General features: G+C 43.8%; 1 protein-coding gene across 2 annotated transcripts in view; it reads right to left on the minus strand.

Moving 5' to 3' along the window:
- LOC126471177 (protein sickie-like) overlaps positions 1–21852 on the minus strand; it is a 749505-nt gene that overhangs the window by 646207 nt on the left and 81446 nt on the right. The gene's annotated exons all lie outside the window — the stretch shown is intronic.

Raw genomic sequence — 21852 nt, forward strand, 5'->3', positions numbered from 1 at the left:
TAAACGGTCTTTTCGTTCCCAAGCGCCGGTTACATTAATTTTTTTATGTTGTGGATCAGCTGCCAGCCTTCCATCACGTGCTAATCCTCTGCAACATTGTCACATTCGATCACCAACTTCCCTGTTCAAACTTCTATGTCCTTTATGTAAATGAAGTTCGCCACTGTCGTAAGGAAAACCTACAACTTCTCCAAAAACACAAAAATAGAAAAATTTTAAATTTCGATATTTACCAAAACCTACTCCACCTCCTAACGATTTGTATTCAAAAAACGGTGGATATATAACATGAAACATCCGAAATTTTGCACAACTGTGTTATACAACTGTAACGTGTCCATCACACCATTCAACAATGTTAGAGAATACACAGGGGGAAGTCCATCTGCCGTTGTGTGCAATGGTGAATATGACTGAGCACAGATAAAATAAAACTGTGCTTTACATAATGTGGACCTAATAATAGTGAGTGATATTACAACTATTCAGGACGATTGTAATTTGCTTACGAGGTACCGGTATTTATAGTCACAGGGGTCGGACAAAAATATGTAAGCAGAACGAGAAATGCATGCTAGAGCATAAACACAAATGCTAGCCAAGGGTGCGGATTACGCTGTTGTATTTGACCACGAACGGCACCTGTCCAATGTCCAGTGCACCAAAGCAACACGAAGGGAGCTCAATAAGCAGGGAAATGCAGGAATTCCAACGCTATGCATCAGTGATACAAATGCACGTAAAGGTGCGTTTACACTGCGATTTGTATCGGCACATGTATGAGATACATGTATATGCGACTTTGCGACATGTATCGCGACTTGTATGAGTTGACAAGTATCAACCTCATACATGTATGAGCGTGCGTTTACACTGGTTGATATGTATCACTGTGCGATAGCTTCCGACGACGATTTGGAAGTTTTCACATTTTTATGTGCTGACACACTTGCTCTTTTGGAAGATGATAGGAAGAAAAGGCGGAGGAAGCGTAGATGGTGGCACAGAGAGTTTCTCGCGAATTAACGCTGGAGGATGGCGCATATTTTAGAAATTATGTTAGGATGAGTATGGAGGATTTCCGCGGTTTGTTATCACTTGTGGCTCCTCTTGTGTCCAAAACCAACACAAACTTTCGGGAAGCGATTCCACCAGAGGATCAGTTGGCAGTAACACTCCGTTTTTTAGCCACTGTGGATTCCTCGTAAAACGAAGATTTCATGACATAACATTTGCATTGTCGCGCGATTGCTAATGCCAACGTCTCACACACGATTGTCGGCATCCGTTGTCAACATTATCACGCGAGGCCGCCGGAATAACAGCAAACATTGATATACGTGCCAGATGCATGAAAAAATTATATAATGTATTACATACTCTGATATATATAAAACTTTTACCTTCACTTCTTGGGATAAAACTTGCACAATGGCCTCGCAAACATGAAGAATAATGTTGCATATGGCACTTTTTGATATTCTACGCAGATTCATTTACGTCGAAACGACAGTCGGCACCTTCAAAACTCAAACAGCCGCCAAAGAGCCTGGTACTACGCATGCGTTAATCGTCGAAATAAGCGGCAGTCAACAAGACGACAGGAAATGATAGTACTGTGCATGCGCGAGTTCTTCAAATGTGGCTCATACATGTCGCGTATATGGCCAAAAAGCGATATACAAAATGTATACGCGACATGTATGAGCTCGAGGGTCCGCATACAAGTTCCGTGAATTTTTGTATGAGGTGATGTATCGCGACATGTCAAATTGACATGTCGCTCATACATGTCGCGATACATTTATCCCAGTGTAAACGTACCTTTAACAGGAAAACGAGATGTCGAAGCCATAAAACCTGGACTACAGAACAGTGGAAAAATCTCAGTTGGCCGCAAGAGTCTTCTTTGACTCTGTTTCCAATAGTCCAGGACTGGTTTATTAAGCACAAGGATAACTTTCAGTATCTCCTCTGGCCACCGCATTCATTTACTGAAGACGGCGACCAGATGGATCGCCGAAATATCGAATCAAGTTGATTTTAGGATCCGGCAGCCAACCAGAAGAGACTTATTACGCCGGGAAAGCCTACGAAGTCACAAGTTGGTTATAGTTTTCAAAATATCTTGCTAAACGTTGAACGTGGCTTTCTGTGGAATTAGAAACTGCTACGAAGACGTGGACGAATTCAAAGACTTGGACGGGAAATGTCCAGGAAGAGGGGAAGAGACCTATAACTCAATGTTGATCTTAATTTTAGAGTATCATAGTATCAAAAATTATCTAAGAATGCATGAAGCATCAATCGATCACTTGTAGATCCTATTTAACTACGTCCTTACGAAGCATCAGCTACAAACGTCAACGCTTACAATATCTCATTTGCTCGTCAGCAACATCCTTACCTATTTGTTCTGGAAACTTTTTACGGGATCAATGAACCCTTCTTTTGCGTTCTTACACTTCTAATTTTATTTTACTTACACGGAATAGTTCACTGTATTTTCTGTCTACCTATTACACGCATGAATTCGTTTTTTGTCGTGTTCCAAAAGTTTTGTTTTTCGCTACACGATCTTCAAACGAACTCATCGAAGTCTTAACTACACTACTGGCCATTAAAATTGCTACATCACGAGGATGACGTGCTACAGACGCGAAATTTAACCGACAGGAAGAAGATGCCGTGATACGCAAATGATTAGCTTTTCAGAGGATTCACACAAGGTTGGCGCCGGTGGCGACACCTACAACGTGCTGACATGAGGAAAGTTTCCAACCGTGTAAGGAGGCGAAATGCGTACCATCACGTTTCCGACTTTGATAAAGGTCGGATTGTAGCCAGTCGCGATTGCGGTTTATCGTATCGCGACATTGCTGCTCGCGTTGGTCGAGGTCCAATGACTGGTAGCAGAATATGGAATCGGTCGGTTCAGGAGGGTAATACGGAACGCCGTGCTGGATCCCAACGGCCTCGTATGGCAAAACGTCATTTTTTCGGATGAATCCAGGTTCTGTTTACAGCATCATGATGGTCGCATCCGTGTTTGGCGACATCGCGGTGAACGCACATTGGAAGCGCGTATTCGTCATCGCCATACTGGCGTATCACCCGGCGTGATGGTATGACGGCACTTTGAACAGTGGACGTTACATTTCAGATGTGTTACGACCCATGGCTCTATCCTTCATTCCATCCCTGCGAAACCCTACATTTCAGCAGGATAATGCACGACCGCATGTTGCAGGTCCTGTACGGGCCTTTCTGGATACAGAAAATGTTCGGCTGCTGCCCTGGCCAGCACATTCTCCAGATCTCTCACCAATTGAAAACGTTTGGTCAACGGTGGCCGAGCAACTGCTCGTCACAATACGCCAGTCACCACTCTTGATGAACTGTGGTATCGTGTTGAAGCTGCATGGGAAACTGTACCTGTACACTCCACCCAAGGTGTGTTTGACTCAATGCCCAGGCGTGTCAAGGCCGTTATTACGGCCAGAGGTGGTTGTTCTGGGTACTGATTTCTCAGGATCTATGCACCCAAATTGCGTGAAAATGTAATCACTTGTCAGTTCTAGTATAATACATTTGTCCAATGAATACCCGTTATCATCTGCATTTCTTCTTGGTGTAGTAATTTTAATGGCCAGTAGTGTATATTGAACATAATCACCGCATCTGATATCACAATATGTTCTTATTACGGTCACTTGTGATTCATGCTACGGACCCTCGCTGGCAGGTAATAGTAGCACCTTTCAAGTCCACTCCCGAACCCAAGGTAGGACTATAATAGTTGTGTACGCGAGTTAGCCGTTCGCGTATGTCCTCACTTTCTTCGGAAAGTGAGTGCAACAAGCGCGGACGTGCTAAGCCACTATCTTGCTAATTCACAGTGAAACGTGTCACGTCGTGGTGCTGTGGATACGGAACTGTTTTCAAATTAGGAAGGAGCGTGACTCAAGCTCTCATGCCGCCATTCAGGTTTTCCGTAGATTTCCTGTAACACGGTAACACTACGGGCGAATGCTGCGTTGGTTCCTTGATCAAAGTCACGACCAAGTACTCATTCATCATTATACAACTGAGCTATGCCCTGCCTGCCTGATCTCATCGTCGCGCATTACCACACCATCTTTGAAGGCAAATGCAGATTGGAAATGAATGACCTCATTGTTCCATATTGCAACTAATGTTCTACACTTTCATTCAGAATCACGTGCACTGTATGGCTTGTACGGAGGCTTTACTTTGATGTGCTTCCGAGCGTGTATGATGAATGCCGAACAGAGCAGCCGGTGCTCCGCTTCGCCGCTGGACGCCTGTTACGGCAGAACCAGTTTCTGGTCTCTATCGCTGTGCCAGCATCACAACCTGTGTCATGTTTACATGGATCTGCGTATGCAACAACAACAAGATAGTTCACCGCAGACAAGACTGTTCCTCGCTGGTGGCACGAACACCTTCGCGTAACGGGCTGTAGGAAGGTACAGGTTTGACGTCTCGTCGAGGACGTGGCCACTACAGATGCAGCACAAACACGGGTACTGGAAGGATGGAGAAGGACACATGCCGTGCCCTTTTCAAATATCTAATCCTGCATTTGTCTTAATCGCTTCAAGAATACCACGAGATATCTAAATTCGGATGACCATACAGGGATTTTAATCCCGCTTCTCCATTGTGAGAGTCCATTGTGTTAGCCACTGCGCCACCTCGCTCGGTTGTACACAGGGAAAACTAAAAATAACAGAAAAAAATCGGACAAGAGCGTGTAGGAATCGCGCTCTGTGGATTCCCTACAAACTTAATTATGTATATAGATATTTCATCTATAGGTATTTCATCTATAGGTTTTGATGAGAGTTTGCGAGTAACAAAATAGGTAAAATAAAAGACCGTATCTTTTGACTCCATTGACTTACAATCTTAAAGTTTTTACGCAGCTAACGGACCGTAAACCTTAGTATCTATACAAATAACAAAACTGTTCAAATGGTTCAAATGGCTCTAAGCACTATGAAACTTAACATTTGAGGTCATCAGTCACCTAGAACTTAGAATTACTTAAATCTAACTAACGTAAGGACATCACACACATCCATGCCCGAGGCAGGATTCGAACCTGCGACCGTAGCAGTCGCGCGGTTCCGGACTGAAGCGCCTAGAAGCGCTCGTCCACCACGGCCGGCGACAAAACTGTCGTGTCTTCTGTTTATATGTTTGGAAACGCTAATCTCGGAAACAACTAGACGGATTTTCATGGTATTTTTCGCTTAACTTGGGGCAACACATAGGCTTTATTTCATCAAAATTGGAGCACGAAAAAAATGTCGTAATTTAAAATTTTATGTAAAGTCGTCTGCTCAGTATAGGATTTCGGATGATTAATCATCACGATGTAGTACACCAAAGAACCAACAGATGACGTATTTTCGGAAGTTTACACCAGTGACAGAATTAAGTACCGCAGTCTTACCTTTACGAATACCTATTGACAGCGACCTTACTTTGTTAGGGTATACAGTTTTATTTCTTTCAGTTTGTGATCAAAAACTTAACGACACTGCCTTACTTCTTCCGACAGGTATTATTTATATTCTTTGCTAGAAAGAATAAATCTATGAAGTTTGCTTTGTGATTCGGGTGTCTGCTCATTACATTTTCATTTCGTTTTGCTTACCAATGAAAATGCCTAGAAAGCGGTGGAGTCTTTCTAAAAACACCAGAACGGCTAAAGGACTACAGTTTCAAGAATCCAATGAAGATCGTGAGGCGAAATTTGTTGGGTCTCCAGAACATCTGCCTTTAACTTGCTCTTTGGAAACTCATTCCGAAAGTAAGGAGCGAAGTAACTCTGATAGAGAGCGTTATGCATTATCTCGCTCCTCAGAACCATTCGCTCACACAGGCTTAAAGTTACTTCTCTCCAACGTAGCATCATACAAGCGGAAATTCTGAAGGGAAGTGGCGAGTTTTTATACACGCATAAAATTCCTATGGTATCGCTTTAAACGTACACAATTCCAGGTGAGCTTATGCTACGACATGAGCATAAACAAAGCTCAAGGCCAGACGCTGCGTGTTTCGGACATGACCTTAGTGTCAGTTGGCTTTCGCACTGCCAGCTCTACGCGTCCATAACCCAATAAATTCCACCCGTATGAAGACTCAGACACAGCTACAAATAAATACTCGGGCAACGCCGGGTTTTCAGCTACTTTGGCATAAATTTCAATTTAATACCTCTACCCTTTCCTGAGAAATTGGAAAGACAGACGGAAAACTAAGTGATCCTACGAGGTCCATTCGGAAAGTAAGGTCCGATCGGTAACGAAATGGAAACTACTGCGAAAATCAAACGTTTCACTTGCAGTAACACTTAGCTACACCTTCCAGCTACTTCTCTACATAGCCGTCGCTCAGACATTTGTCGTAGCGTTGTACCAACTTCCCAGTACCCTCGTCATAGAAGACAGCCGCCTGTGCTTTCGTCAATTCTCTACAGTGGTCTACAGCTCGTTCTCTGTGCCAAAATGCTGTCTTAATAGCCAGCGGTTCATGTGAGCAGAGATGAAACTCAAGGGGAGCGGATTACGGGCTGTTTGTGTGTGATAAAACACTTCCCATCGACGACGTTACAGGAGCATCTTAATTGCCCCTGTGGAGCGGCCGAGATTTGTCATGAAGAAGGAAACGCATGACAGTTATGCTACGTGGGCTGCAAGACATCAGGCGAAATATCTCACTAGGCCCTTATACTTGGCGGGAGACACTATTTTCTAGACATCTTTACGTGCCGACTGTGCGCTCAGAGCTGAAAAGAAAGACGTGACGCGATCTAAGGCCACACTAGAGACACTGCCGAGCGCATCTGTGCAAAGCTGTGGTTTTCATTTAGCACCCAATCGCATCTTACTTTCCGAACAGGCCTCGTATAACAGTTTTTACTGGCTGAGGTATGGAACCATAAAAATGATAAAACGAGTAGTGCGATGCTTTTTTTTTTACACAAATTGACAGAAAAACTTGTTTATACGGACTGTTCTCGTGGTTATCGACAGCCCGACGGTGAATTGAAATTTGTTTTCATTTTCGCATATTACCCTCGACTCAGTCGTTTTTTGACTTGGCTCCGCAATGTCGATTTAAAAGAAAATATCCTTCTCCATCATCCTTGAAAGTATATATCGTCACCGATAATCGCTAATTACTCCGCTAAGCACTATACAGTGCATGCCAGAGGGTTTACTTCGTACCCGCATTAGACACTCCCTGTCGTACTGCATTCACATAAGACTCCCGAGAAAAATGATTCCTGCATATACATCTATCTATGTATCTATCTGTATGATTACTCTGACATCTATCTGACTACTCTGCAGTTCACACTCAAGTGCTTGGTAGAGGGCTCATCGAACCACATTCACACTGTTATATACCGTTGCGCTTTCGAATAACACGTGGGAAAAACGAACACTTAAATCTTTCCGTGCGAACTCTCATTTCTCTTATTTTTTACGATCGTCATTTCTTCCTGTGGAGATGGGAATCGACAAAATGTTTTCACATTCACAGGAGAAAATTGGTGATTGAAATTTCGTAAAAAGATCTCTCCGCAAAGAAAAAGTCTTTGTTTTAATGTTTGTCACCCCAACTCTCGTGTCATATCCGTGACTCTCTCCTATTTCGCGCTAATGCAAAGCTATCTGCCCCTCTTCGAACTTTTTCAGTGTCCTTCGTCAATCCTATCTGGTAATGGTGCCATAGTGAGCAGCAGTACTTCATAAGAGGACGGAAAAGTGTTGTGTAGGCAGTGTCTTTGTAGATTTGTTGCATCTTCTAAGTGTTCTGCCAATCAAACGCAGTCTTTGGTTTGCTTTTCCCACAAAATTTCTGTGTGATGGTTCCAGTTTAAGTTGTTCCTAACTGTAATCCCCAGATATTTTCTTTAATTGACAAGCTTTAAATCTGTGTGATTTATCATGATACCGAAATTTAACAGACTCTGTTTAATACTCATTTAGAGAACATCACACATTTGTTGTTTGCTGATAGTTCTTAGACGAGATATGCGACGGATGCAGCAGAATTGTTGAACTGTCTCTGTAAAATACTGGTTGTCTAAATATGCCCAATAGAGTTTAATAGTATCTTCGGCGCCTTACTTTCAAATTATCCCATATGCACTAGTCCTTGGAACTCTTCGTTAAGGATCCCGAATAGTGAAGTAATACTCTAGAATTGGCGGCTCTAGCGTTTTGTATACAGTTTCCTTTACTGATGCACCCTGCTTTCCTAGAATTCTCCCAGAAAACCTAAGTCTTCCATTTGCCTTCCCTATCCTGGATTTCTCGTCTAAATCCCATTTCATACCTGCTCGAAATTTCATTACGCCTACGTATTTAACGATGTAACAGGCTGCACAAGTGTACCACTAAATTTGAAGTCGGATAATATCGCGTTCTTTCTCTTTTTTATGAGCACTTTCTAGTATTTATCCATATTTAAAAACAACTGCAGTTCTGTACACTTAGTAGGAGTTTTAATACTGTGTAGTACGCTCTGCGTTAACTTACCGCAACCCAGCGATGATTCTTTTATGTACACAAGAGCAATCCTATTACGCTCCCTGGGACACACCTGATAGTAGTTTCATTTTTGTTCTCGGGAAGAGGTGATAAATTACATTACGGCAAGGATTCAGCTTCTCTTCTGTAAGATTTCATTTTTATCCCGTCACGAGAAAAAGTCGAAGAAGGCGTATGAAGTTCGCTTGTCGTGAAGGAAGGCTGGAAGGACAACGGAAATGCCCGTGGTATGAAGGCGTTCGACGCTGAGCACCTCGTTTCTGCGGGAATGCTAGATCACAAGAACAGCATTCAGGCTCCACAGCTTTCTCATTTCTTTGTGGTACTGGTTCGTTCATTGCCCTTAAATGAACACAAGAAGCGTTCGAGTTACAGAAAACCAAAGTTGAATCGAGCAGTGTGCGATTATTCTCTCTGTCCCCTGCAGAGAACGCATTTTCTGGATGAGGCGTGAACAGACTTTCTTCAGATGAAATGTATTTGTTTAGTCGGAGAGCAAAAGGAATTTCTCTGGAGACAGAACTTTTATTTTAAAGCAGAAATGTTTAGAAAAACTTTTGTAGGATTCGAAGACAAAGGCAGTTCTCATTTGAGAAATGCATTATTGAAGTAAGACTGTCCACAGTTTAGTTTGCAAGTTTGAATCATTCAACGGAACGGTATTAAGAGGCATGACTTCTTTGTCTACAGATAGCTATTGTCCATTCAACGTCCCTACAATACGCTCCGTGAAGCACGAACAAGCACCTTATCGGCTCTTTCGTGTGACTGATGAGACTGTCATTCTGTTACCTGACAATGGACTCAAATGATTTGCGAAGTCATCTTACAACCTGTGTTTGTAGACAAAATTTTCTGAAAGCGATATGTTTACAAATTGGTGAACTTATTTACAGACAAGCTGATAGAGAAGATTTGTTTAGCTTCTAGAGTGAATGAATGTAAGTCTACTGAATTGTCTTGACGTCTACAGTTGTCCAGAATTAAATGTAACACACCATCACCACAAACAGAAGGAATCATCCACAGAATAGTGCAAGAGCTATATCGAACCAAGTGAAAACTTTCCAAAAATGCAGGTTTTTTGTTTCATTTACATTTATTGCCGAACATAATTTACCACGACGTCTTTTGATAACATGCTAGTACCTTTAGGTGCTCTAATATTATTCTGTGTGCTACACACTTCTGTGAAACACCACGATTTTGCTGGATGTGCTTTTTAGGATAAGTGGTAACGCATTTCAGCCTGTTTTGTGAGAGTATATAATCCATTCCAGGGGCACTGAAACAAGAAGAAAAACAGAAACATCACTTCACACTTTTTCTTTATTTTTGGTAATAAAAATGAAAAAAGGACGTGTGCAATTTTGTACATTACGTAAAGTAGTCCCAGACGTCAAGCAGTTCTAAAGTGATATCGATAAATTTAGGACTGAGTACTTCAGGGAGCAGCTCAAGATCACACATATGAGCAAGATGATTTACGTTTGTTAGGAAGTTGAAAAGACTTATTTCTTTAGTAGTCTGTGAGCTGGAATCTATGTTGAATGAGCATGTAGATTTGTTAACAAGTTTCTTATTTAATGAAGAGAAGATTGTCGAATCTCTGCATTTTTAACATTTAGGAATTATACAGAAGCAATTCATAATGGCATCATGAAATGTATGTATTTCTAATGAAACAGATGCGAAACATATCAGAACCACAATAAATAAATGAAAACAAAAGAGATGACATCATACGTCTCAGCACTGTGTGCTATTACACGTGACTTGCGTACTTCATGACACTATTGTGTGTTACTGTTCTACACAGCAACAACTTTTAACCTTGAGATTTTATTGCACTACATCAAAAGGAAGCCGTATACGTGCTGGCACACAGGTGCCCACACACATATACAGGTACTTTATGTTGCAATGTGGACGAAGCAGCAGTAGAACTGTGAGGAAAAAAATAAGGAAGAAAATCCCATTGTTCTCAGAAGAATGTGAGCAAAAAGTGAAAGAAAAGTTGCAGAGGAAAAATACCTACAGGCAGAGCCCAAGGAAAGCAAAGAAGCACATGAAAATGCTAATATCGAAATCAAAAATCACCTCGGAAGAAAAAAGAGAGAACGTGTGGATAAAAAGGAAGGAAACGCAATTGTAAAACAAACACACAATTTCCTGATCAACATTTGGTACGAAGAAAGACTGCCTGATAAGTGGACAGAACTATCGTAGAACCAATCCATAAAAATGGCGATAAACAACAATGTAGGAATTACAGAGGTATCTCAGTGTTTAGCAAAGACTATAAAGTGTTCTTCAAGATTTTTTTCAAGATGGGAACCATATTTAAAAGAAAAAACAAGCGGGATTTATGAAGAATTGATCCACCACTGAACGGATATTTGTGATGTAACAAGCCATATCAAAATATTGGGAATACAACAAAATAGTGACAATAATGGTTGTTGAGTTTAAGAAAGCCTTTGATAGCATACACAGAGAAAAGTTGTGGGAGAGAATGAAGAAGTTTGGAATACCCAAGAAATTAAAGATCTTGTACAAGTTACACTAGAAGATTTAAAAGGGACAGTGTAAATAGATGGAGAATATTCCACGGATTTCGACATAAAAGCAGGAGTCAGGCAAGAAGATGGAATATCGCCCCTCCTGTTGAACGTTATAATACCGGAAGCACAGGATGTAGCAAGCGAAGCATAAGAAGGAGTTAGCGTAGCAATAAAAATGAATGTACTGACCTTAGCAGATGGCATAGCATTAATCAGTGAAAATAAAGATGACCTGAAAACACTGTCAAGAAAGCCATTTGCCCGCATCTCTTGGTCGTGCGGTGGCGTTCTCGCTTTCCACGCCCGGATTCTCGGGTTCGATTTCCGGCGGGGTCAGGGATTTTCTCTGCCTCGTGATGGCTGGGTGTTGTGTGATGTCCTTAGGTTAGTTAGGTTTAAGTAGTTCTAAGTTCTAGGGGACTGATGACCTAAGATGTTAAGTCCCATAGTGCTCAGAGCCAGCCAAAGCCATTTAAAAAAACAGATAAAGCTGGACTAGAGATAAAATGGAAATGTCGTGTGACTAGGGCCTCCCGTCGGGTAGACCGCTCGCCTGATGCAAGTCTTTCGATTTGAGGCCACTTCGGCGACTTGCGCGTCGATGGGGATGAAATGATGATGATTAGGACAACACAACACCCAGTCCCCGAGCGGAGAAAATCTCCGACCCAACCGGGAATCGAACCCGGGCACTTAGGATTGACATTCTGTCGCGCTGACCACTCATTTTGTTCCAATTGTTCGTTGAATTTGTTCGTGGCGGACGTCCGATGACACCCCTTCATGTTCTTTGTTGATCCGTTCACTCAGTTTTTTATTACAGAGGGTGGCTGAGCTACCGTGCCGGCACCACTCAGCTAGCGGGGGCGGACGGCCTAGAGGTAATGAGCGAGAAAACAAAGTTCATGAGTGTGGAAAGACGTTAGAAGACACGAAGATCGGAAACTCTGCAGATTGATAACGGCATGTTAGAAGTGAAGTATCTGGGGGAATGTAGTAAACAACAGAGAAAAATATAGGGTGATGTTTTCCACCGTGTACAAACTCTAGAGACTGATCGATGAGTGGATACGGAACAAAAAGGGTCTAATGGACTTATAATTGAAAATGCGAGGTTTCCATGTTAGAGGCGATTTATTCAATCATACATTTTTACAGAGACTGCGGTCTAATATACGCTGTACCATGCAGCCACAGTTACAGTATGCATGTTTTCCTCCTAGAGGGTGGTACTGCTCCTGATACGTCATGTCCTAGCTCCCTCTCCTGTTGCACTAATTGGTAATGTTGTGTCCAATTCACTTCTCTTGCTGACTCACCCTGTAGTGGATGTGATACAGTGTTGTACACAATGGTTCCGTACTCGAATCGAGAGCTCGGCGACATTGTGTTTACTTACGGAAAGGCAAATGGCAACGGGCGGCGGGCAGCAAGGTTGTATCAGGAGATCCATCCCCGCCGACAACAACAGCAGCATTCAATGTCTACAACATGTTTCGCCGTTTTTCTGAGACAGGGTCGTTTCAGCAAGCAGGAAATCATGAAGCGCGTACCAGAAATGTTCGGACACCAGACTTGGAGGAAAATGTAATTAATACTGTGGAAGGCGACTGCAGTGTCAGTACCAGGCAGTTGGCCCGCCAGTTCAGGGTAAGCCAGACGACCGTGTGGAACATTCTCCATGGCAATTTTTACTACCCTTATCACTTACAACGTGTGCAGGTCTTACTAGCGACAGACTTTTCACATCGGGAGCAGCTTGGTCATTGGTTTCTTCACCAGGCAAAACGATTCCAGGATGTCATCCATTCTGTTCAGAGATGAGGCCACCTTTAGGCTGAGTGGTACCTTCAACTTTCATAACAGACATCTGTGGGACAGTATGCAGAACCCCCATGGTATGCTGACAGTGAATCATCAGCATCGGTGCAGCCGGAATAATTGGCGACCGTATTTTGGGACCAGTTTTTCTTCCACGTCGCCTAACAGGCCGGAACTATCGGCGTTTCTTGCGGTTGACTTTACCTCCCCTGCTGGAAGAAGTGCCATTGATGATTCGAAGGGTTATGTGGCTGCTACATGATGGTTCTCCAGCCTAGTTCGCCGTTAACATCCGGACGCATCTCAATCGTGTCTTCCCTGGTTGAGGGATCGTTGCATAGCCTGCTCGTTCACCGGATCTCAACCAGTGCGATTCCTGGTTATGGGGCCACCTCAAAAGAATCGTGTATGCAGAGCGCATTTCAGATGTGGAGACACTGGAGCAGCGTATTCATGCCACCTTTGACACTGTTCGGATGCAGCCTGGTCCGTGTGAACGGGTGAGACAGAACATGCTACTGCGCGTACAGGCATGCGTTGAGACAGATGGAAACCATTTTCAACACATACTTTCAACTTTGGCTGCATGGTACAGCGCGTATTAGAGTGCAGTCTCTGTAACAATGTATGATTGTATAAATGGTCTCTAGCATGGAAAGCATGCATTTCCGGACATAAGTTCATTAGACCTTTTTATTCCGTATCCTCTCATCGATCAAGAGTTTGTACACGGTGGAAAAAATTACCCTATATAAATGTTTTTGAAATTAAAATCCTGCGAAAGGAATTTGGACCAATATATGTGAGCAAATGGCGAAGAATAAAGAGCAGGAAGGCCAAAGAGATATGTAATGGACCATATTGTTGTTGCTGAAGCCAAGACGAGGAGGCTGAGATGTGCCGGCCACGTCTATAGGACAGAGGAAGGATCAGTACTGATAGAAGTGTCAAAGAAGAAACCCGAAGGACGAAAGGTTTTAGGCAGACCGAAAATAAGATGGAGAGACAAGTGCCCAAGGATCTTCAGGCAGTTGGAACAAAGAAAGAAGATGCCAAGGACAGAACGCTGTGGGTGAAGCTGGTTGACAAGGCCAAAAACCGACTGCAGTTTGCGAGGCCAGGAGAGTAAGTGGAAGAGTTATGTTGGAATGCTGACAGATTATGTGAGAGCCGTATAATTTTTCTTTCCATATCCAGATTCTCCATTTCTTTTGAATTGTTTTGGCTTAGAAGCACTGAAAATGTAGTGCTGGAAAGTAGAGGACTATTTTTCTGTTTGTGGTCGTCCCACATAAATCGCTCCGGACAGATGCTCCTAGTTGACTGACGATTGCGGCACATTCCAGTCGCTGATCGACGATTGTATAGTCAGGCAAATGAAGTTTGCAGCCAAGTGTCACTAAGATAGATGTCCCAGTGTTCAACTAAACAACAAGTTGGCCAACAAAGAGCTCACGGTCTGCTGTGAACGAAGGCTACTGAGGCATAACGGAAACCCGAAATATCTACGGTTCACTCTTGATAGAACGCTCAGTTACAGGCAAAATCTATTAAGAACAGGTGCCAAAATCAAAATTTGAAATAACATTCTCCACAATCTCTACGGCACATCATGGATTGGTGTACTCTGTTGCGGAATATTGCTCCACGGATGGATGAATAGTACTCCCACAGGGCTCGCTGACACACAGCTCAACCATACGATCCGTCTTATAACTGATATCATCAGACCTAAACCTACGGCTACCTGTGCTTAACCACGTACTACCTCCACCTCTGCGGCGGTAAGGTGCACTTCTACGGAAGAAAAATAACCTAAAGATAAATTCTCTACTCCCTGTTCACGCAGACATCAGCTAAGGAGGGCTTCGCTCTCGTCAAGCACCCCCGGAAACTGCAAGTTAGTTGTCAATAGTGTTAATGCTTATGACTGCTGGAGGTTAATGCTACGACGGAACAACGTAAGATGCCGCGCATATCGATCAAACCACTTGGCTTTGAATTGCCACGCAATATCTGTTTGGTTTACGACTGAGTAAGAACTAACAACTGCAGGTGTGCCGATTTTCTGCACAAGTTGAAGAAAATAACTTCTACAGGTTGTGACGGTGGTGTTCACCGTGTAGTTCAAGAAAGTTCTCTGAGAACTTCCGCTGGTGATCCAACAGAGTTCCTGCTGATGTCAGAGGGATCAATAGACTATATTCGTGGTCTAGATATTAGTTTATAATTTGAGATGATTGTAAATACTTATATTTATTGATGTCGCATTACGATAAATAAATATACGATACATCGCATTATCAGAATGAGATTTTCACTCTGCAGCGGAGTGTGCGCTGATATGAAACTTCCTGGCAGATTAAAACTGTGTGCCCGACCGAGACTCGAACTCGGGACCTTTGCCTTTGGCGGGCAAGTGCTCTACCATCTGAGCTACCGAAGCACGACTCACGCCCGGTGCTCACAGCTTTACTTCTGCCAGTCGTCTCCTACCTTCCAAACTTTACAGAAGCTCTCCTGGGTTCGCAGGAGAGCTTCTTTACAGAAGCTCTCCTGGGTTCGCAGGAGAGCTTCTGTAAAGTTTGGAAGGTAGGAGACGAGATACTGGCAGAAGTAGAGCTGTGAGTACCGGGCGTGAGTCGTGCTTCGGCAGCTCAGATGGTAGACCACTTGCCCGCCAAAGGCAAAGGTCCCGAGTTCGAGTCTCGGTCGGGCACACAGTTTTAATCTGCCAGGAAGTTTCACATCGCATTATGGTTATTTATGTTGAGAATCCATCAAGCGCCTATCAACTGTACATTTCGTAACAATGTTATTACATGAAGAAGTGAAGGATGGAATCTGGAATAAAAGAGAACAATGTGGACCTTATAATAACCTAACTTTAAACCATTACTAGATATGTCTCGGTGCCTGTTTGAATCAACGTTACTTTCCAGTGGTGGCGGGTGGCCCTTACGCGGCTGAATAGCTCTTGGCTTGAACGGTCCTGCAGCCAGCGCTCGAGGCACTAGTAAACTGCAAGTAAGAATAAAGCGACGCCGGTCATTAGGCCGCAGTTTCTGGGTGATTAAGCTGCAACACAGCAAACGTTTTTGTGGAAGTAACCAGAGTGATGACCTCAGCGCTTCTTTTTCCCGAGGCAATCACCGTCCTTGCAGCCGTCGCTTCTGACTTCTTAAAGCAGAACAACGTCACAGAAATCCCAGAACACAGATTGCCGTTTGATTTTTTACAGATTTTTCAAGGAAAATACTTCTTATACTGCAAAACTTTTTCTCGTTTTACCGACAAGTGACATGCGATGACTTTAAAAGTAACGGACGTCGGTAGTTGAGTGATACGTTGGTATCCTTCGAGCGTAAATTTTCAGGTAGTTTTCACCGACTTGCGATGTGCTTTCTCCTTTGTGAGTGATGGGTCTTGATCTCAATAGTTCATAGGAGATGACTTAAGATCCTGCGTACGGTACAATGTTGCGTTTGAGTTATTGACCAAGTAAGATGGTAAAGCTAGAGACAGTTATGTACATGGAGCTCAGGTCTTAAGGAAGCTGTCAGGAAACGTAGCACAACTTGAACATGATAAGCACTTCGTGCAAAGTCTGGCATCTGACCCTCAACATACGAAAGTGTAATGTAATCCCCATGAATATACGAAAATACTCGATATGGTTTGGCTTCAGCTAGCAATCACTGGAATCAATCACAACTGTCGAGTGTCTTGAAGTATGTGACTGGAGCAATGTAAGGTACGAGAAGAACCATAGAAATATAGCAGCGGAGAAGTGTTATCCGGCAAACGACGAGCGCGCTTCATTTGATCAGTTCTTGGTTTTGTACTAAACTAGGTTAGAAGATTCAAACAAGATGTGGGCGATTCGTCAGGGGCTTATTTGTCCAATATTTGAGACGCTGCAAGGCGGATGTTGTGCATTTTGGAGAGCTTATCTTCCAAAACAGGTCAAGGAGCATGACGAATAGGGTAAAATAGGTACAGGTAATCTTTCCTGTCGCATACCATCCGAAAACGGAAGAGGGAGGACTTAACATGAGTACAGTGGGCCATGTGCCCTTTGCTCTAAATGCAGATCTTGGGCTAGTATGCAGCCTACACAACTCCCAATCGTCAATTAGTTCGAGGATGTGTACATCTCTATGCGATGGTCCATTCAAAATCGAGTGTATTACCGTCTTACGCCACAACATACGCAGGAAAGATTTACGATATAGTCGAGGTTAAGACTGCAAACCATTGTTCTCAGTGTACACAGCCATCTCTCCTTTTCTTGATTAGGGTCTACCGAACACTGAAGACTAAAATTTCTCCACCACTATGATTCGAAACTGCTACGTCTAGACTGGTGGTCATGGAGCCGGTAAAATTGACCTACCTCGATGAACGAAATATTAGTGCTGAAAATCTACGGAACTGTGTACGAATGTTTTTAAAAGATGCTGATATTCTGAAAGAAACGATATACTAGTGGGAGTAGACACGACTGGTAAAAAACATTTAGTAGGTATGAGGTATTTATTACTCCCAAGAGATACTGAACTTCATTCCTCCTCCTTTCCATCACTAGAGTAGCTAAACCTTTGACGGGCACTGGCACTCAGCATTAAATTTTATTATACAAGGATAAGGGAAGAAATCAGTCACGGACCTGTTGACGGAACCATTCCTGTATTCACTAGAAAAGATTTAGAGGAACCGCGGTTAATCCTCGATTTTCTGCACTGCACGACGTTGTTGTTACAATAGCTTACGACGTTGTTGTTACAATAGCTTAGGTGATACTGCTTGTTCTGAATTGCTATGGTCGTCGATTGCCTAGCTCGATGTATGAGCAACCCAATGTCCCCTCAAACATCGTTGCTGCTGATTATGTGTTTCAAGAGACTAATCATTTAAGGTCTTCAGTCTCCTATTCACCCTGCGGATGTAATCAGTGTATCCCACCTGAGTACGTCTAGAGTAAATTCTATGTGCAAGTGTGAAGAAGTTCTCTCATTATGTGTGTAGTAGCGAGTATCTGAGGCGGGACATCGGTACCTGAGCGGTACTGACCTAGTGAGATGTGGAAAACCACCTAAACACCACATCCAGGCTGGCCGGAACCCCGGAGCCACTGGGAGCATTCGAACCGGACCCGATGTGCCTCCCTGTATTCCGGAAGCGGGCGCTTAAACACGATCGGCCATCCGGGCGGGTGCCGAAATCGACACGAGCAACGTATACGAAAAATGAAATTAATGGAAATGCGGCCGCTGTACCTTCGTAAAGCGACCCAGCGTAGGTAACTGTAATGGTTAGTTGTTATTAATCGGTATGCATGCGACAGCATGAGTACCTCATATGTTCCAAAACGTCGTGCATAAAAACAGGATTTTCTGGTTGTCATATCTCGGGTTCTATTGGTAATAAAAAGTTAGGGTCAAGTGTTTTGGATAGATTTGGGCTAGGGACCATTTGCATACCCAACAGAAGGATCGTCTTAGTGTCACTATACTACAGTACAGGCTCAAAGTATGAATATTACACAATTCCTCCTGCTTAGACAAACTGAGAAAAACGATTGGTTCTTTTTGCGTTTGATGTGGTCTTCGGTGAGCGTAATGGGGCTTATGGAGGTACCATCAGTTCATGGGCGATTCCTCGGAAAATCCAACAAAAAGAGTTTTTTTTTTTTTACTATATTATTGCCGTTAGCAGCAGACCAAAACCCAGCCGACGATTTCAAGACGGCTATGCAAAGCAAATGGCTGAAATTTTTACGATGTATTGTTAAGATGTCAATCCCGAATAAACTTGAAAATTGTCTTGATATCTTTAACCGTTTCCTAGATACAGAGGTTCAAAGTTACCCTACTTCTACGCGTAAAATCCGGTGTGTGGTGAAATCTAAATAATAAATAACCGCAACAAACTGCTAAAATTTTAACGGTATATTATCTAGGCATTTATCTAGAAGAGCCATCTCCCCTTTTTCAAAAATCTTTATCCGTTATCGAGAAACACCGCAAAAACTTATTTATTGGGTCCTAAAACCCAGCAGCGGATTCCGAGGCGGCAATGCACAGCAAATGTCTGTAATTTTTACGGTGTATTCCTAAGATTCCGATCTCCAAAAACGTTGAAAATTTTCTTCATATCTGAAGTGTTGGCAGAAGAGCCAACACCGTGTTGCTAGAGGAGGCCGAAATGCACGCTTTTAAGCTCACGCAAACTGGCGTGAGGTCTGGAACAGTTAAGGGAATTAATAGTAGCAAATAAAGTACGTAGTTGATGTAATACTTAACTTTAATCCACAATTGGAGAACATCGCTCTTGTTTAGACATGCTTCACCAGATAAATATCAAATGCTATGGCGCCTTGCTAGGTCGTAGCAAATAACGTAGCTGAAGGCTATGCTAACTATCGTCTCGGCAAATGAGAGCGTAGTTGTTAGTGTAGCATCGCTAGCAAAGTCGTCTGTACAACTGGGCGAGTGCTAGTAAGTCTCTCTAGACCTGCCGTGTGGCGGCGCTCGTTCTGCAATCACTGACAGTGGCGACACGCGGGTCCGACGTATACTAATGGACCGCGGCCGATTTAAAGGCTACCACATAGCAAGTGTGGTGTCTGGCGGTGACACCACAATATCTTTATCCGTTTCCAAGATACACAGGTTCAGAGTTACCCTACCTGTACACGTAAAATCCGGTGTGAGGGGAAAATGTAGTTTATAAAGTGAAGCAACATGGAGAAATATGCTATGAAGTGTCTTCGTTATCATCTGGGAATCCCATGTAATAGTTCTGAAGCACATGCAATTTTTTTTTCAGATAAAATCCGATTTGAGGCGTAAAACTAGTTTTGCGTTATCTCAATTCCACGTAAGTAAATTGTCTAAATTTTACTGACCGATACATTTCTTTTCATATAAGTTACATGCACTACCACAACGGGGAAACGAAGGAAACCAGCGGAAAATGCTCCAATCAGAGCAAAAAAAATGTGAATATGTTACTGTTTATTAAAAAGACTCTGACTGAAAATTGAGGTACCAGCTGCCTCAATGTACCTTCCTCAGAAATTTTAAAAATTTTTTCAAACATTGTGGCATGAGAACATATTCGCGCTTGGTTGGCTGTTTTGTGGGATTAAAGGGACCAGACTGCAACGGTCATTGGTCCCTTGTTCCAAAACTTAAAATCTACCACACAGAGTAAAAAACAGATAATAGAGACAACAGACAACACAGGACAAGAAAAACTCAGACAAAGAACAGACACAACAAATTAAAAGCACACGGAGTGTGGCGGTGGTTGGCCGACCATAGAATAAAAAAGGAAAAGCCAACCATCGAGAACATATTAAAAACTCAATTTAAAACCGTAGGCCAAAGGCCAGAATCAACACAAAACAATAAAATAAAACATAAACACTCATATTAAATGATAAAAACCCACTGCCTGAATAAAACGTAAAACTAAGCCGCCATAGCAGGGTCATCAGTTAAAAGGGCAGGGAGCGTATGAGGCAGCGCAAATGTCCGCCTGACCACAGCTAAAAGGGGGCAGGCCAACAAAATGTGGGCCACTGTCAAAGCCGCCCCGCAGCGACACAGAGGAGGGTCCTCCCGACGCAGTAAGTGACTGTGTGTCAGCCAAGAGTGCCCAATGCGGAGCCGACAAAGGACGACTGAGTCCCTGCGGTTGGCTCGCACGGATGACCGCCACACAGTCGTCGTCTCCTTAATGGCACGGAGTTTATTGGGCGTGATCCGATCGCGCCATTCAGCGTCCCAAAGCGCAAAAACTTTGCGGCGGAGGACAGCTCGCAAATCAGTCTCTGGGAGGCCAATGTCCATAGATGGTTTACTGATGGCCTCTTTCGCCAGGCGGTCAACATATTCATTGCCCGGGATACCAACATGACCGGGGGTCCACACAAAGACCACAGAGCGGCCGCAACCGGCAAGAGTATGTAGGGACTCCTGGATAGCCATCACCAGACGAGAACGAGGGAAACACTGGTCGAGAGCTCGTAAACCGCTCAGGGAATCGCTACAGATCACGAAGGACTCACCTGAGAAGGAGCGGATATACTCTAGGGTACGAAAGATGGCGACCAGCTCAGCAGTGTAAACGCTGCAGCCAGCCGGCAATGAACGTTGTTCGGAATGGTCCCCTAGAGTAAGCGCATAACCAGCACGACCAGCAACCATCGAGCCATCAGTGTACGCAATGCCAGAGCCCTGATACATTGCAAGGAGGGAAAGAAAGCGGCGGCGGAAGGCCTCCGGACGGACTGAGTCCTTCGGGCCCTGTGCCAATCCCAGCTGAAGGCGAGGGCGAGGCACACACCATGGGGGTGTACGCAGAGGTGCCCTGAAAGGAGGCAGAAGAGGTAAACCCCCAAGCCTGGAGAGAAGCTCTCTGACGCGGATCGCGATCGTACTGCCAGCCCTGGGTCGACGTTCTGGAAGACGGACGTGTGACTCAGGGAATAGTAGCCGATAGTTAGGATGCCCGGGCAAGCTGAAAACATGGGCAGCATAAGCAGCCAGCAAACGTTGGCGCCGTAACCGCAGTGGAGGGACACCTGCCTCCACTAGTATGCTGTCCACAGGGCTGGTACGGAAAGCACCAGCTGCAAGGCGTATCCCGCTGTGGAGGATTGGGTCCAGCACCCGCAACGCAGATGGGGATGCTGAGCCATAAGCCAGGCTCCCATAATCCAGAGGGGACTGGATTAACGCCTGGTAGAGCCGTAACAGGGTAGATCAGTCGGCGCCCCAGTGGGTGTGGCTCAAGCATCTCAGAGCATTTAGATGCCGCCAGCACGCCTGCTTAAGCTGCCGAATATGAGGCAGCCAAGTCAT

This window comes from Schistocerca serialis, chromosome 3, assembly GCF_023864345.2.
Source record: "Schistocerca serialis cubense isolate TAMUIC-IGC-003099 chromosome 3, iqSchSeri2.2, whole genome shotgun sequence".
Taxonomy (NCBI): Eukaryota; Metazoa; Arthropoda; class Insecta; order Orthoptera; family Acrididae; genus Schistocerca; species Schistocerca serialis.